Raw genomic sequence first — 18,161 nt, 5'->3', positions numbered from 1 at the left:
GGCATGGAGATGGTGAGCATCAAGGATGGGCCACTCAGCTCTCCTGACACTCATGGCAAGTGTGTGCCTTGGGAGTCACATGGCATGGTCACAAGGCATGCTCACAGGGAGGTTACCCTCAATGGCAGCTCAGACTGAGATGCTGCGATACGGTGCCACATTGTCATCTTTAACCGGCAGTGTTTGTTGTGTGGCTCATTTCAGTCACCAGTGGGTGGTGATATTTCCTAGCCGAGGAGTCCAGAGACAGAATCCTGCAAGCAGCCTCCTCCCGAAGGCTTCTTGCTGAGAGCAGGGTTCTGTGGGAAACTGACACTCCTGATGACTTTCCATTTTGCTGGAATGAAAACAATCAGAACATTGAGACAGTATACCACACTTGTCTTCCATTTCACACTTTAGAGGGAGCTGACCTTTTACCAATTGAGGGAAGAACCAGGATTGAGTTCACACCATCCAGAGGCAGGAATGTGTGTGAGCATGTGTAGATGTAAGCTCAGTACACCTGTGTTCCTCTGAGCATGTGTACCTATGTGCATGCATACATGTGCGCCTCCATCACTGTGTTTTTGTATATGGGTGCATATCTATTAACAAGTAGACAAACATGTGTGAATGTGTACTCCTGTGTGCATACATCTATTTATGCAAATATATGCCTGTCTGTGTGCATGTATAACATACATGTGTGAATGTGTTTTTTGTATATACAAGTGTATAAATGTATGTGTCTTATGCGTGTTTATACACCTGTGTGAACAAGGTATGAAGGTGTGTGACATGAAAGGAGTCATGTGGAAATGTGCATAGGTGTGTGTCTGTGTGTGAGTGTGTGCATGAGGTACGGAGATTTGCGTGTGGGAACATGAACACTTGTGGGAATGTGTGTACATTTGCTTGTATGAGGGCATGGACATATGTGCAGTGAGCATATGTCTGTCTAGCACTATGGAAATTCACTTGAGGTTGTCTTTGCTGTGCTAAAGTTACACTCTGGAGTCAAGTGTGCTCTTGGCATCCATGAAGGCTGCTCACCCCAGAAAGCCAAGCCCTTGTGGGGTGTCACTTCCGTCCCTTGATATTTTTGATTCTCTGGGAAGAGGAAGGAAGAGATGAGGTCACTGTGACATAGACCTCTTTGGCAATTAAGTGTTCTGGAACAGTGACATGAGTCATTTACTACTCGTTGACTGATGGCTGAGCACTGCAATGGCTCTCGCCAATAACCGTCTTGTGCTTCGGTGCTGTAAAGCTGCCTAAGAGCAAGGGCCTCTCCATTCTACTTGGTGTTTCATCTGCTTTCCTCGGCACCTAGCACAAAAGCCACTTCCAAATAGATGCTTCTGGTGACCTTAGCCTGTCTTTATTGTCTCCCCCCACGCCCACCCCCCCACATTTACTAATCAGTCTGCTGGGAACCGAGGCCTCGACCATGAAAAGAGGAGAGTCCTTTGGGATGAGCTGTGGGAAAACCTACAGCTGACAACTGCTGCTTCTGAACTGCATGAGGGGCCATAGAGATCTCAAGGGCAGCATCCTAGGGTTAACATAGAGCTATGATGGGGGACCTTTGAGGAAGGAACAAGAGAAATTAAAATTTAAGATTAGACAGACCAAGAGGTAGTGGCAAAAAAAGGTTTTGTTTTTAAATTTTTCTGTGTGGAACCAACAAATCTCTCTGTCTGCTTATCTATCTATCATCTATTACCCTACTGTCATCTATTTATCTAATCTATGATGTATCCCCTGGTTGCTTTATCTGTCTGTCTGTCTGTCTGTCTGTCTGTCTGTCTGTCTATCTATCTATCTATCCATCCATCATGTATCAATTTGTCTATCCTCTATTTATCCTTTGTATGTCTGTCTATCATCTATCTATCTTATATCTACCTATCAATCATCTGTCTCTCATTTGTTACCCCCAAATCTGGCCAGTACTCAGTTTGTATCACTACTCTTCTCAAAGGCCGGCATCCCAGCATTATCTGTCTATCATTTTTAACTTACTCTGCGGATAGGAGGGAGCCACTTCTGATATTCACTCCGAAGAAGGAGAGTATCACCAGGTCTGTGTTTTGGTGACTATACCCCAGTGTGGACTCAAAAGCAAGGCGGGGTAAATGGGCTGCTAGAAGGCGGTTCTCACTCGCCCTGCAGGGGCATGGATCTGAACAGCACAACACAGGTCTGAGAAGGAAAGAATGGGCAGGAGGTTGCTGAGGGAGAGAGGAGGGAAAGCAATTCAAATTCAGCAAAGCCAGAGAGAAGCAATGGGGGCCCAGTGAGCTCATGAGGAGACAGAGAGAGGCTTGAGGAAGTGAACCTGGCATGCCCAGTGCTGCAGACAGAGCAGGATGTGTGGAGGCTGGAGGAGCTCCTCAAGGGAGTGGGGAGGATGGGATGTGTGTAGCAGCTGGGAAGCAAATGGACAAGGAAGAAATAGAAGCAAGATGGCCTCAGCAGGCTGGTAGGCATAAGAAGCGAGGGCAACGGAGGCAGCAAGGCTACACATCACTCACCGCAAAATGGATTCTCCAGTCACTTGAGTTCTCATGTAAGGAAGTTGGAACAACTGAGAGACAGTGTCTTATTTACAGCCATGCTGTAAATCTACTTATAATTAGACCTTATTCTAATATACAGAACATCACAATATTTTAAATGCTGTATCATGAACTGAAAAGAGCCTGCTCATCTTTTAAGACAGTGATTTCTCGTTGAATGTGTGTAGAATGTATTTTCCAGCCATGGAGTGCACATTGTGTCCTAATTTTCTAAATGTATAAACCCTGAAAGTATAACAATATCATATTAAATATCGTAGAAAAAATTCAAATAGATAAAAGTTTTATTCATAAATTAGAAAACAAATCAAGGTAAGTACACGAATTGTTTTATTCCATAAAATACAATTTTAACTTATTCAGATTGTAATTTATGAAATATTCCTATGTAAGCATACATTTTAAAGCAAAAGATTAAAAGTGTGTTGATTATTCCTTAGAAGTTACACATTCACTACAAAACAAGTCTTTTTAGGACACATAGTGAGAACATTGCATGATTTTCCCGGGGCGGGGGGAGGGGCATCTAGTCTCTCCAGGTAGAGAGGACAATGACAGAGCCAAGGAAAGATGAACCAAGTCCCCTGTGGTATAACAGTGAGTTTCCCAGAGTCACTTACAGGGGCTAGGGTGACTCACAGGGAGCTCTACCATCAAAATGTCCCTTTTAAACAACTGTTTATATACCAGCATTTGGAGCCTTAAGGGCAAAGATCCTCAGGAAGACTTACTCAGAATACCTAAAGTCTTGGGAGTCTGGGACCTTCTTCCTCCATCCACAGGGAGTGTTAACTGGTTTGATCTTGTAAGGGTTTCATGTAGGTCAACAAGGCTCTTCTTCAAGATAATGGTGATTATATCCAACTTGAAGGACACAGCTGCAGCACAGCAATAAGATGAAATGGTGCTGCACTGCGACAAGTTGACATATTTTATGCTGTTTCAAGCTTGGCAGTCATTGCTTAAAAAGTAAGTGAAGTCTAGACACAGAGTTTCACCATGATGAAGGTTCCTCTCTCCTGAAAAAGGCTGTTGTTAAGTTGGTGGGTTGAGTGATTTATGGCGTGGCAGAACCGGGTACGTCAATGGTCACCCAGGAATGAGGTACTGCATGTAAGATCTCATGGAGCAGTAAAGATTAGACAGCCTTGGCCATGAAAGTTTTCATTAGGATTGATTGCATTGTTGCAAGCAGCAGGGTCTCACTTTCTATGGCCAATTCATTACATACTGTGCCTCCTTTTGGTCTGTAATGTTCTGTGTATTTTTCTATCTCCTCATACTATGAGCCTTGAAGACAAATCACTGGGTCTCTTTGTCTCAATCTTCATCACACATGCAGGTCGCATTCTGAAAATTCAGGTAAGGACTCCCAGTTGGCAAGGCATGGCCAGTCCTGAATCAGATTAATTCCGAGTTGGCCTGACTATTCCAGAACAAATCACCACAGATATCAGACATCCAAGGAAATTACTGTGAAGTATTCACACACAAACACACACACACACATACACAGAGAGAGAGAGACAGAGAGAGACAGAGAGAGACAGAGAGACAGAGAGAGACAGAGAGAGAGAGAGACAGAGAGAGAGAGAGACACACACACACAGATAGATAGATAGATAGAGAGAGAGAGAGAGAGAGAGAGAGAGAGAGAGAGAGAGAGAGAGAAAAACACCAAAGCTTGTTGTTTTATTATTATCATCAACTAGCCAAACATTTAGACCCTTGGGGATGTAGTAGAACCCAAAGCCCCTTCTCTCAGGATGTGTCTTAGTTGGTAGCCAGATTCTATATGAAAACAATTTTCATCTTAGCTTTATATCTCAACGAGTTATTTCTTATAACTTGGGAAGGCAGTGGAACATAGGCTTAGTCAATAGTACTGACTGGTGGGGAGGCTAGAAGTTGCCTTACAACAGGCATTGCAGCTGTCTTTGTGTCAACATGTTAAGAACATATCTTTGAGGAGATCCGTACCTGTGGGAACCCAACTTTCCACAGGACTGTGCATCTGGCATCTTCCAAAGGGCACAGCACATAAGAAAACAGGTCATATCACCCTGGAGAAACTTAAACAGGCAGTGCCTCAGCCTTGAGGCCAAGGACAACACCAACATTAGCAATGCCACTAGGGCACCTCTTGTGTGTAATAAGAAGGCTGATTCACACCTGTGGCTCTTCTCCAGACTCCACGCCTTACTCTAATGATGAGAAAAACCAGACAAGTCCAAGGCAAGAAGCAGTCTACCAAATGTTAGCGAAGTACTCCTAAAGAAAATGATGTTTGAAAAAGAATGAGCATAGCTAAAGGGGATCCTGGGAAGACTTGATGACTAAATGGAATGTATATTGATGGAACATCAGGACAGGGAGAGAACACTTGGCAAAGCTAAGAAGTCCTGAAAATTACAGGTTTTAGGCAACAATCCTGGGTCTGTTCAGACTCACTGATTGTCTTATTTATTTTTCTATTGCTGTGATGAGATACCATGAGCACGGCAACCTGTAGAAGGAAGAGTTATTTGGGGCTTAGGGTTTCCAAGAGTTAGAGTCCATGGCCACCATGGTGGGGCGCATGACAGCAGGCAGGTAGGCATGGTGTGGAAGCAGTAACTGGAGCTCACATTTCAATCCATGAGCACAAGACATATAGGGAAAGCTAATGGGGAATTGTGTGTATTTTCGAAACCTCCCTCATTTTCACCCTCCAAGAAGGCCATACCTCCCAATGCTTCCCAAGCAGTGTCACCAAGTGGGGGACCAAACATTCAAATATATGAGCCCATAAAAGGGGGAGAACCTCTCATTCAAACCACCACACTGAAACACAAGTGTCATAGTAACCAAGATGCAGCTATCAAGGAAAACAGTGTAGATTTATGGGAAATACTTACATCTTCATTTATGTATTTGAAATTTTTCTAAAATAAAAATGTTCTTTTCTTTCAGTGAATATTATCCTTTTTGCATGTTCTGTGACATTTATTTAGCTTTGCTCCTTCTGTTCTTCAGTCCTGAAAGCTGTCTTGCTCCTCCCCATCTTGCCCTGTGTTTCATTGATGATGCCACTGGTACCTGCTAGTCACAGGCAGAAATTCTCTCTTCTAAGTTTTAGGAATTTTGAGTGCTCAGGACAACCCTTAGCATGGAGACGGGGGGGGGGGGGCAGCTGTCCTTCCATTAGCTAAGGTTACCCATGTTAGGACCATTTGCAGAGCAGGAGGACCCTCAAGGATTGGTGAACACAGCTCCTGTGATGTGGAGAGAGAGAGAGAGAGAGAGAGAGAGAGAGAGAGAGAGAGAGAGAGAGAGAGAGAGAGAGAGAGAGAGAGAGAGAGAGAGAGAGAGAGAGAGAGAGAGAGAGATTCAGAACAGAAACACCTGTTGGTGACTCCCTCTTGAGAAGGCCATGTTCTCATCTCCTGGGCTGTAACAGTCTGCTTCTCAGTCTACTTCTTGGGGTTAAACCAGGCCTTTGTTTCCTCTAAAAAGAAGCCCTACTTGATGAAATTCCAATGAATTTGACTTTGTTGTCTAGCCTAACTTATGCAGTTCTGCAGTTCTAACTCTGCCTGACCATGAGTCAGGAAGAGTTTACCCTTAGGATAATTACTTGAGGTACTGGCTTCTTTCCTCATTGATACTAATTAACCTCCTTTGCTATTTTCTCAAATGAGAGCCAAGTTTCTTTAAGAGATAGAAAAAGCCAAAGGAACATGTCCTTGAACTGGTAAGTTCTTTTTATAGGCTCTTATTTTCACTTAAGGAGCTTTGTAGATGGAGAAAGGGTGTCATTGTCTGTAATGACTTTGCTCATTTTTCTATTTTTTAATATAGAACAATTCTCACAAAGCTTAAAATAATTCAGTTCTTGTTCATTTGCTGACATTTGTTGGTAATTGACATGAAGAAGTTATTTAGAGCGGAAAGCTGTGAGCCAGCTCTTTCCCAGTACTAAGCATCTTCTGCCCCCTCTATGGAGGCAAGTTCGCTGGCCTTGGTCTACAGGAGCTATTCAGTGCACTGGGCTTCTGTTTAACACATGGTGGGCGTATACCTTGAATCAGTGACTCAGTCATCAGAAGAAGGTCAGAGGTTCTCTATGTTTACAAGGTAGCCTGTGTGGGCGACAGTCAGTGCTAAATGAACAACGCGTAAGAGAGTTGTGCTGGTGGCTCTCACATGCTGCCTAAACTGGGAGGTCTTCCTGCATGTAACGGCAATGAAAGCAAGCAACTAGATTTCTATGACCACCCTGGCCTCGATGTGAGACACGAGATAGTGACTTGCTTAGACCAGATGGCATCTACAAAGAAACTGCTTTGGTGACACGCAAGTGGGCTTACATTCAATACTGAATAGTTTGAATCTTCAGTAGTCCCCAGAGACCCAGATATTAAGTTTTGACACCAGCCCTTGACATGATTTGTAGGTGGCAGAACCTTCTAGAGGTGCAGCCTAGTAGGACGCTAGCCTCTTCTCTTGCTTCCTTGCTGTTGTTGCATAGACAGACGATGCTCCTCTGCCATGTGCTCTTGTCAGACTGCGCAGTGAATCAAGAGTAGAAAAGCACAGCCATGCGACTGTGGCACTGACCCCTCTGAAAGTGCAAGCCTTCTTGGAAGCTCACTATCTCAGGTAGTTTGTTGCACTCATGGAAAGCCAAGTAACAAAGGAAGTCCACAGAGGAACAACTCGCAACTTGGGATGGAAGTGAAGTGAAAGATGCTTGCCGGGGAGAAAGTCCTACTGAGTGCTGTTAACCAGAGCATTATTCATGCCTGTATGACAGCAAGGCTAGCCAAGGTGAAAACTAATGTTAACTCCATCCGCATTCTGAAACCACAGGCAAAATATTAACATAAACCTCGGAGGCATGTGCCTTCTGGAGGCCCCTTCTCTGCTGCTCTGCTTCCTGTGGAAACAGCCTCTGACGTTAGCTGGGTGGGAACGCAGACAGAGATTTGTGATGACTAGCCAGAAGCTGGGTGTGTTCTGGACCTAGAGCGTAGCTACCTTGTGGACCACGGGTGGGGGGTTGGGTTTGCCTGTAACAGCAGCCTTTACCTTGGGAACAGACAGGATTTCTGACTTACCCGGTGCTCCAAGGGAATAAAGAGGGTTCCAACAGCCTCTCTTTGGGCCTTGGGAGAAGGAAGATGGCTGGCACCGTGGAATCTGTTCAGATGCACCTACCTCTTCTCACCCAGGAATAAAACTCCCTGCAGAGGTACCGGAACTGCGGGCTGAGGGCGTCCCTGCATCTTGTCTTCTGGACAACTGGCTCTCTGTAGTGAGAGAAAATGCCTCTTTAAAATCAGATGTTTTTAAACGTCAATCTAACAGGTCGTGTGTGGCATTCTAGCATCATTGGGTCCTAACTGGTGCTCTGTTGCCATTTTTACTATCTGGCCCTCTGTAGTTCTTTAGGTTGGGTTTGCTTGTTTGTTTTGTTTCTCTTTCTGCCACTTTAACAGCCACTAATTTAAGGGCCTAGAGCAGCAGGCCTTCACTTCCTGCATCTTCTGGAAGAGTTCATGACGTAGCTGCCAGCAGGGCTACGAGCTGATAGACCTTTGTTTCATGGCTTCCTTTCTCCCTTTCTTCTATGACCCGGTTTTCTCAGCCTTTACTGGGAGCACAGTGGCAACACATTTGGGGCCTGCCCAGGTCGTCCAGACTGTGCCTCCATCTAAGACTCTCCGGTGTTCTAGGATCTGTAGGTCACCATGACCGTGTGAGTTCTCACCCACAGGTTCAGGAGTTAGGATTGCAGATGCCGGACTCCAAGTTACACCTCTTCGTTTATTATTTTGTTGTTGTTGTTGTTTGCTTTTTTTCTCTTCTTCTAAGACATTCTCCACTGGCTCCTCTCTTATTTAGAATTTAACCACAAAGCGCCTTCATCCGCTGACCGCCGGCATTTTCTCAGGCAGTTCACTTTGAGCCTCAGAAAAAAAAAAATCTCTGATATTCTGTACTTTCTGACTTGGAGTTGTTTCCAGTTTCCCCTCCACTCACACACACATATAAACACAGCCCCTTAAGAGACCAGGGTTTTCAGAAGGAGAGAGAGAACGCAGTAAAGAACAAGAAAGAAAGAATGAAGAGAGGAGGGAGGAGGGAAAAGGGACGTGAAGGGGAAAGGACAGGAAGGAGGAAGGGATTGGCCCCGCCCCCAGCACTTGCACTTCCTTCCTGTCACAAACATTTCCCAAGAAAAGGAGGGGAGGGGGAAGCTGCCAGCTCTTTTCTGCTCTTGGAAATAATGCCTCTGAATGCAAACCAATGGCTGCCCTGGTCATCTGACACGGCTTCAAGGGTCAAGAGGTCCTTTACTATTCCTGGTACCGCTTTCTCGCCCCATTCTGGGATTGCCTGTGACACAGCCAAGTGTGGGTGAATGAGGAAACACATCTCTTAGCTCTTTAAATCTGAGGGGATGCAGGGCTCTGAAGGCACTGTTTAAATTCCATGAAACAGCAAAGGAATAACCTCTGCTTGATTATTTTGCCTCAGGGATATGCAAGCCCTACCTCCATGAGACAATTGATTTTTTTTATGCTTTCCTAGGAAGCCCATGAGTTGAATTTCACTCTAGGGGCAGGTCTGCATGGAGAGCCATTGGTCCATTTTATGAGAGGCCAGCGTCTACACATCACAGGTGGCTGGGGGCAGGGTGGGGGAAGATCCTGGCCACAGTTATTGTCTTCCTGTTCACTAGGACCTTCTAGGTGGCATTAAATCACACCCATTCCTTCTCTGGGACTCCATTCTCAGGGGACAGACATATATAAGGCCATGGGCATCTGCTCCCCTCCGCTCAGGTGCTAAATGACTACAGAGGTACGGTAGGAGCTGAGGGTTATGGAGGTCAACTGGCTTCACTTTGGCAGCTACCCATGCCACCCCATGCCACCCCGTGCCACCCCGTGCCACCCCATGCCACCTCATGCCACCCCATGCCACGGAGAAATGGTTTGGATTGGACAGCGATAGCTGATGATGGCTTTGTGTAAATATTTTGCAAATTAAGGCAAATAGGTGTTCTATATTTTAATTTAGATTTTCCTAGGTAAACAATAACTAACTGGTGAGACTAAATTCAAAAGCTTACCTGGAAGGAACAAGTAATAAAAACAGAAATGTCATTTTCCTCCTTAGCCTGCTTCTGAATTTTGGAGGAAGTACAAAATTCATTAGCAACAAACCAGGTCCATATTTAGGTGAGTTCAGAGAAGGCCAGGGTGGATTTCTCCCTGGGACCCAGAGGCCTCATGTTTAAACATCTTATTCCCTTTAATCTTTGTTCTGATGTATTTGAGAAACATCTATTCTTTGAGAAAATATGCACTGAATAATTAAAAACTGTAAAACTTCATAGTATTTATTGTTATATTTAAAAATTATGGCAGTAAGATGAGGAGATGAGGTATAATAAGGTACAGGCTACCAATTTTATATTTAAGAATTAAATGATAGAGGGTACCAGGTCATAATAAGGTACCAGGCAGCAGATATTATGTTATAGAGGAGTTTATTAAATGAGCATGGGGGGAGAAGGAGAGGAGAAAGGGGTACCCCAGAGAGACAGAGACAGAGGAAGAATGAGAAGAGAAAGAGTGAGAGGTGTGTGTGTGTGTGTGTGTGTGTGAGGGGGAGGGGGAGGGAGAGCGAGAGAGGGAGAGGGAGAGAGCACGCGCAGAAGGGGGGTAGAGAGAGAGGACCATGTGGAGATTTGTTCCTTTATATGGCCCAGGGCAGGGCCACACCCCCATGGCAGGTAAACGATGACATCACAAGTAGGCAGACTGCAGCAGAATGCTGACATTCCTACCTTTTCCTATAATTAAGCAATGAGGAACATTGGACTGTTTTTATATAAGGTAAATTAATGTGTATAAATGTAGGCTCACTGGAAGCAGCTTTTGGCTGCCATGTAAAGGGAGAAAAGAGAGAGAAAAAAAGCAATAGCAGTAAAATGTCCAGATTATATAGTAAAGGGGAAGGAAAAGTTCTGCCCTAAAAGTTCAAGGTAGAGGGCAGGCTATGTCAACCATGTCCTGCAGCAGATAGGGACCGAGGAGTGCTGGGGGAACCTAGAGCTATCTGTCCTGGGCCTGGAGCACACCATTTCAGATTTTTGCAAATGGGTAAGGGGTGAAGTAATTGTCTTAACTACTTCCTGCTGACAGTAGGGTGGCGATAGGGGGTTTAAAAGGCTGAAATGTTGGCCAGGTTTCGGATGAACAGGCATTTGTTGTCCAGGGTCTGATAACATCTGCAGCTGGGAAGAGTAATGCAGGTCCAGCTACGAGGAACAGTGCAGGTCCAGCTGGCACGATCTATGAGGTTGGATGGGAGCACTTGTGGTTAACTGCTTTGACGATGTCCCAGAGGTAGGAAGTCTGGCAGGATACTGGATTATATATGTGGGCAGAAGACAAAGTTAGTGGGTTAGGGAGAAAATTCTCTTTAGGTACACATTTGAAACTCTTGGGAGAGCAAAGAGAAAAGGCTTGAGACAATTCTAACAATTTGTGAAATTTTTGGGAGAGCAAAGAAGAGGTCTGGATATGGGAACTTCCTTCCATTTTTACCCAATTGTTGGCAATAATCAAAATGGTTTAGTTTTGGATCCATCCAAGTTTGGTCACAGAGTCATCTAAGCCCTTAATGTGGACATAGGAATTTGAGATTCTCAGAAGGCATCCCAGAGGAGCCTGGAGAAATGGCGAGTGCACTGTTTGTCATGGACGGCGGTGGCAGTGGTAGCGGCAGGAGCAGAAGCAGAAACAGCGGTAGTGGGAGCAGCGATTTCACCCAGTGAAAAAAGTCCTAGTTGTAGATTAGCGAGAAGAAACAGACAGTCATGCAGACCAGGGTTGTCGGCTGGTATTGGGTACAGAGAGGTGGCAATTGGGTACTTAGGTAAGGAGAATCCCAAAACCAGGGAAAAGGAGTAGGTCCCACCCTTAGAGAAAGGCGATAGGGGAGAAATTTCAGGCTTTGGATTGACAGTGCTTATTTGGATTCCATTTGACCTGGGAGATGGATTTTTCTGTATCGTACAAGAATCCTTTTGAGTTCATAAGGGGAGATAAATTTAGTATCATCACTGTTTGTAATCTGCAGTGAAACACACATTGTTAGACATGTACCCATTATAGGAAAAGGGCAGTAGACATAAAAGCATAGCACGGGCTTGGGGAAAGAACTTTTTGTTAAGAGCACAAAGACTCTGAGGTGAGTTTGGAAAAGCAGAAGCCTTATTGGCCTCCGTGGAACACTAACAGAAGGAAAGTTAAAATCTTGGAACTATGGTAGGATCGTATAGTGGAATGTTTTCTATAGTTAGATTAATAAACTAGAGCTCCATTGATCAGTATCAATGCTCTGAACAGTTAATACAACAATAGCACAGCAACAGGAAGAAGTAAAGCATCCTTTAGACGTGTTGACCTTCATAACTTGCATCTACCAACTGGAAACATGCTTTAAAACACCTTCTTGGAAGCTGTAAGCAATAGGTGAAGTTGCTGTAAGGAGGAGTCACTGTCCTTTAGCTAAAAGAAAGGGAACAAGGTCGACCATATCTAGACCTGACAGTTTGGTCTCCTGCATATGAAGAGGCCTGGGACGGTACCTGAAGTCTCCCATGATAGAAGCTGGCCATGTGACTATGTAACCCGTATGAGGTTAACCCAGACCTGTGGCATTACCCTAGGTGGCGAGGCTGCGGAATTTAAGAGCTGTCTGTACTCCACTAGCTCAAGGAGCTTGAAGGCAGGAAATCTCTGCAGCTCTTGTGCTGGTTGACCCTCCATTGGCTTTGCACAGAGAACAAGCCTGCATGCGAGCAGTGGCATGCATAGCCCAAATTTGCCAACAGGCGAGGCTGTGGGACCAACGTCCCGTTCTGGTTGCAGCATCTGTGAGACGTGTGTCCTTTTGGCTGCATCTGAAACCGGTCCCTGGCAGAGCTGGCTCAGGCTGGACCCCGGCGGGAAAAGGGGGTGCAGACCTCTGTTTTTTCCTCAGGACCAGTGGCTAAGGCCTGGAGCAGTTTGCTGTAACTGAGCCTGTTGGGAATTTAAAGATTTTACCAGTCCTTATATGGGGTTCAGGACACATACTCAGCCTTTTAATTAAGATGGCAGAGACCACACTCTTGTCTTAAGAACATTTAAATAGACAACTTTGTTCATAGTTTGTCTTAATATTTAAGACTAAGACTTTAGGTTTTATGTCTGCTAAGTTGTAGCCTTAGAGACATAAACATAGTCTAAAAGCACAGTCCATAAAAGAGAACAGAAGAGTTTTGTATGACCAGTATTATCACATTTAGAATTTTAGGCTAAACAGGGTTTAAGGCAATGATTTAAAATTTAATATTGTAAACATATGAATGTTAATGTAGTAGAACATTGTAGAATAACTTTAAAAACGTATCAAACCCACTAGCCAGGAAGCCTGTAGTTGAATCCAGGTTAGCTGATGGCAGAAGAAACAGCATTTATTTAATTGTTTAGGAATTAGCAAAAGCATAATTTAGAATCAAACATTTGGATCAGGATAAAAACATAGCCAATAAACAATTGTATACCCAAATAAACAATCATATGATTTTTTTGAGAGCAGAAAATAAATTAGATAAAATTTTTATTTTTAACAGTTGGAAACTAGTTTTAGAGAAAAGAAGCCAGGTGTATTTGATGTTTTAAAGCTGAGCTTTAGAAAGGAGAAGTCAGGTGTGTTTGACTCATTAAACCTGAGAGTTCGCAGATGGAGGCCTGGAGCCAGTTACTTTGAGCTGGACTCTGCTCCTCGCCTTTCCTAGTCTGCCTTTGCCAGGCTGGGCTCTGGAGTAGGGATTGTGCGCATGTGCATATCCACTGAATCTCTGGGTAGGAAGGGAAGGGGCTCGGCCAGCTGCTGGAAGCTAGGGTTCATGTGGCCAGATGTGGAAGGGAAAGACTGTATGTGTAACAAGGCAGCTACCACTGAGCTCTCTGCTGACCCCATTCTGTCCTGTCCTGTGCCTTCCTGTTCTACTGGCAGGTAAGTGATGACATCACAAGTAGGCAGACTGAAACAGAATGCTAACATTTGCTCTGTGTGTGTGTGTGTGTGTGTGTGTGTGTGTGTGTGTGTGTGTGTGTGTTTGAGACAGGGTTTCTCTGTGTAGCCTTGGCTGTCCTGGACTCATTTTGTAGAACAGGCTGGCCTTGAACTCACCTGCCTCTGCCTCTCAGAGTGCTGGAATTACATTTGTGCACCATTGTGCAGGGGGTTATTATGTAGAATTTTTAGTATAGTAGTAAAACTTGACATCAACTTGATGTATTGTTCACATATATAAGTGACCTCCCTGATAAGTGTATTCAGCTCTGTGTCGCCATTTTCCATGAGCTCAGTTCTGGTTAGTTTTTGTCAACTTGACTCAAGCTAGAATCATACAGGAAGAGAGAACCTCAGCTGAGAAAAATGCTCCATCAGAATAGTCTGTAGGTCAATCTGTGGGGCAATTTTCCTGACTGACTATTGATGTGAGAGGACCCAGATCACTGCAGGGTTTGCCACCCCGAGCAAGTGGTTCCAGATCCGACAAGAAAAGAAGCTGAGCAAGCCAGGAAGCCGTATTCTCCAACAGCCTCTGCCTGAGTTCCTGCCTCCAGGTTCCTGCCTTGCTTGGGTTCCTGCCCTGACTCCCATACATGATGAACCATGACCTGGATGTGTAAGTGGAATAGACTCTTTCCTATCAAGTAGCTTTTGGTCATGGTTTCATCACAGCAATAGAAGCCTAACCAACACAAGATTTGTGGTAGGTGGTTTCAGGTGCTAACTTGGCACAAACTGGAATCACCTGGCAACACCCTCTTCTGTCAGGTTGTCCTGCAGGCTTGTCTGTGGGGGGATTGTTTTCACCGCCTTAACTGATGGGAGAAGACCTACCCTAAATGTGGGTGGCACGATCTGGTGGCCGCCCAGGTGAAAGAACATGGAGGAAGGATTGCTTTGCTACCCATGGCCGGTCCATCTAGCTTGTTGGTGCAGCTGCTGGCTGTTTCTCTGATGTTGGGACCAGCTTCTTTTGGCTTTTAACAAGAATCGGTGACTCTCCAGGAATGCCACATGCCTTTCCTGTCAGATAGGACTACGAGGCAGCAAGTCTTATGGGTTGAGCAACTACTGAATTCCGGGCCTCTCAGAGTATGAGGCAATCATTTTGGATTATGCCAACTGCACTAAGTCAGTCTAACAAATTTTTCTTTACGATGTATTTAGTCTGGGTTTTTTTTTTCTGTTCCTCTAGAGAACCCTAGTGTGGAAAAGGGTGGCATCTCTAAGACATATCTGATTGTCTTCAGCCGTGCCATTTCCTTTTCTCCTGTCTTTCCTCCTTGTTCTTGTTATCTTCGCATTAGTGCAGCACACATCCACTAGGTAAGGTCACAGATAGTGTATTTAACTTGTGTTGTATACACTCAGAGTTGGAGTCCCAGCTTCCTTGTTTAGTCAGTGGTGGTGAGCACCCAGAGATGTACTTCTTAACCTCCTGCAACCTTCATGTCCCCCATGCACAGATTTGCCTATGACTCTGTGCAGACAGACTCAGCAATATTAATTTTTAAAAATTCTATCTATCTATCTATCTATCTATCTATCTATCTATCTATCTACCTTTCATCTGTCTCATCATCATCATCATCATCATCTGCCTACCTACCTACCATCTATCTATCTAGTGTAGGGGTGGCACTCATGCCTGATTACACATGTGGAGGTCAGAAGATAAGTTTCAGGAGTTAGCTCTTTTCTCCCACCATGTGTGTCCCATGTCCCAAGTATCAAACTCACGTCATTCATCTTGGTGGCAAGCTACTTCACTTGCTGAGCCATCTTGCTAGTTCCATTGTCTCAGAAAACCATGGGAAGCACAATTTAATTGGATGCTAGGACATAGGAACTCCATAAAAGTTAGATATTTGTCTGTACATTTCTCTGAGACATATACTTCTTGGGGGTATTGGTGCTTCCAAGGGTGAGAGTTTTTGAGAACTCTTAGAAGCAAACTACTGAGTATGATACATGCTAACTGTTTCCAGAAAGGCTGGGCCAGCCAGTTCTCATTGTAACCAGAGCTGTAGGTGTCAGTTGCACCTATTCTCACACAAAGTATCTTTCTAGAAATATTTTGGTAAAACCTTTTCCATTGTTAATCATCGTTAATTTCACTCTGCTTGACTGATGGTGAGGTGGCACTTCTTTTTTATAAGGTCCAGATACTTGGTGAACATCTGTCTGTTTGTTTGTTTTTTTTTTCCTCAGTAGCTCATCTCTGTGTAAACCAGGCTGCCTCTGTTGACAACACCAATATAAATAGCCATCCTCAGAATATCAGAATAGCCTCAGATTATCAGGAGAGCCAATATTGTGATGAAAATAGGTTTGTCCCCTCAGATTCTCATTGTCATTTTCATATCACCCTGCTCATGCTTAGCTCCACAGAGGTAAATGGGTTCTGATCTGCTTTGTTACCTATTCCCTCTGACTTCCCCCATGAGATTCTGCCTGGCTACAGAAGCCCTGGTAGGGGATCATTTCTCCATCCTAAGAAATGATTAGAGTTTGGCCAGACTTGCTGTTTCCTATTTATTTACAATCTCCAAGGAGGGCCCTTCTGTTTAATTTTATTCTAAAAATGTTATTCACTTAGAGCAGCGGCTCTCAACCTTCCTAGCACTGTGACCCTTTAATACAATTCCTCATGTTGTGGTGACCCCACCCCCACAACCATAAAATTATTTTCATAACTGTAGTTTTGCTACTGTTCTGAATCCTAATGTAAACGTCTGTGTTTCCCGTCTTAGGCAATGCCTGTTTGAACCCCCCAAAAACAGTCACAACCCACAGGTTGAGAACCACTGACTCAGAACAACCATTTCAAATACTTGGGTAAGTTTTTAAAAACCAAGAGGTTGTGAGAATATTCCCAAATTTTTTTAAAACAGGGAAAGCTTCCCAGTAATAAAGTTTTATTCAACTTGATATCAGGTGTGAAAATTAAAACAGCAAATGAGACAGAGTTTCTTTTTCCAGTTGGAGTCAAACACGATCATCTGGCTCCGTGAGGATTTAAAGCCCAATCCCCTGGGAAAGCTGCTATGCATAAAGCCAAGCAACACAGAGTAGCGTCTAAGAAGCATGTGTAGAGGGGCAGTGAGAATGCAGTTTGAATGTCATTAGAGGAAGGATCGAACACGTTACATACAGTTATTCATACCATGGCATGCAATATAGGCATTGAAAGGAATGTTGATAAAATGAACCCATTTTTAAAAAAATCCCCTTGACAATATTATGTATGATTATATTTATATAGGACATGCAAGAAAACACCCTTAATCTGTTGGTATTGAGAGTGGGGCAAATTCTTTTAAAAGACACCTTTAATTCTGAGCATCCTATTTTCCAAGCCAACTAAGAACAAATAAATAATTACATGAAAAGAAAACTGGGTTTCAGATCTGAAAGTTTATAGCTCAAGACAGAGTGGGCAGAGGCAGCGAGCACCCGTAGGCAGGAGATGGAACTAAGGACGAACTGGCAGGCATTGTAAGCGTTTAAACCAGAGCCAAGTGGAAAGACTTTTCAGGATGACTTAAGACATGATTGGGACACACAAAGTGAAGAAAGGATATAAACATACAGGCTACAGTTATATATGTTAGTTGGACCCCCTGTTAAACTAAAAGGAATTTTAAAACAGTCCTAAATGTTTATCCAACTTCTGTTGTACAAAGTCAGAAGGAACCACGTTCGAATGAGTTAAGCTATGAAAAGTAAAAAGTCACAACTTTTATTGAAGAGCAAGTGAACAGCTTATACTTATGTACAGGTGGACACATGGTGCCAACTGCATTTACAGAGGGTGCAGTCCATTTGTGTTACGATGCCTTTGCCACACAGCCTTGGACAAACTCTGAACTAGGGTGCAGTCCAGCTGCGCCAGAGTGCCGACCTTGGCATGCTGAGATGTTGCATACTTGTTTTTGATAGTCATGTGCTTTGTAAAGCCTCGGTTCACCATGACTCTACTCTTAGGCAGGTGCTGGTGTCCATTCACCATTGTCAAGAATTTTCAGGGCAAAGCAAAAAGGCCCCAGCTGCAGTTTGAGGGTGAGAAGTGTCTGAAGTGCAGATGATTAGACTTCATTGGTCAGAGGTCCTTGAGGTCAAGGTCAAGGTCAGGACCTGGGACATACACACCGCCTTATTCCAAAGTAGACAAGGGCACAGGTGTGTGTGTGTGTGTGTGTTTGTGTGTGTGTGTGTGTGTGTGTGTGTGTGTGTGTGTGTGTGTGTTTCTTGCGTTTCTAACAGATGTTAGGGGTATATTGTACATTATAACAAACATTGACTTTTCTTTCCATTACAGTGGGGAGCTTGTGTTTCTGCGTTGAATGCGGCTTATCTTTTTGGGGGACTCTGTCACTGAAAATGCAAGCTACACTGAAAGAAGGCCCCTAGATCTCCTGCTGGCATCCTCCATGCAGCCTAGGGAGCAGGGAGCTGGTCTGCTATGGC

General features: G+C 44.2%; 1 protein-coding gene across 2 annotated transcripts in view; it reads right to left on the bottom strand.

Moving 5' to 3' along the window:
- Qki (QKI, KH domain containing RNA binding) overlaps window positions 1–18,161 on the bottom strand; it is a 1,257,190-nt gene that overhangs the window by 139,756 nt on the left and 1,099,273 nt on the right. The gene's annotated exons all lie outside the window — the stretch shown is intronic.

Source organism: Acomys russatus, chromosome 21, assembly GCF_903995435.1.
Source record: "Acomys russatus chromosome 21, mAcoRus1.1, whole genome shotgun sequence".
Classification (NCBI taxonomy): Eukaryota; Metazoa; Chordata; class Mammalia; order Rodentia; family Muridae; genus Acomys; species Acomys russatus.
Note: the sequence above shows the minus strand (reverse complement) of the source record. Positions and strands in the feature narration are given on the sequence as shown.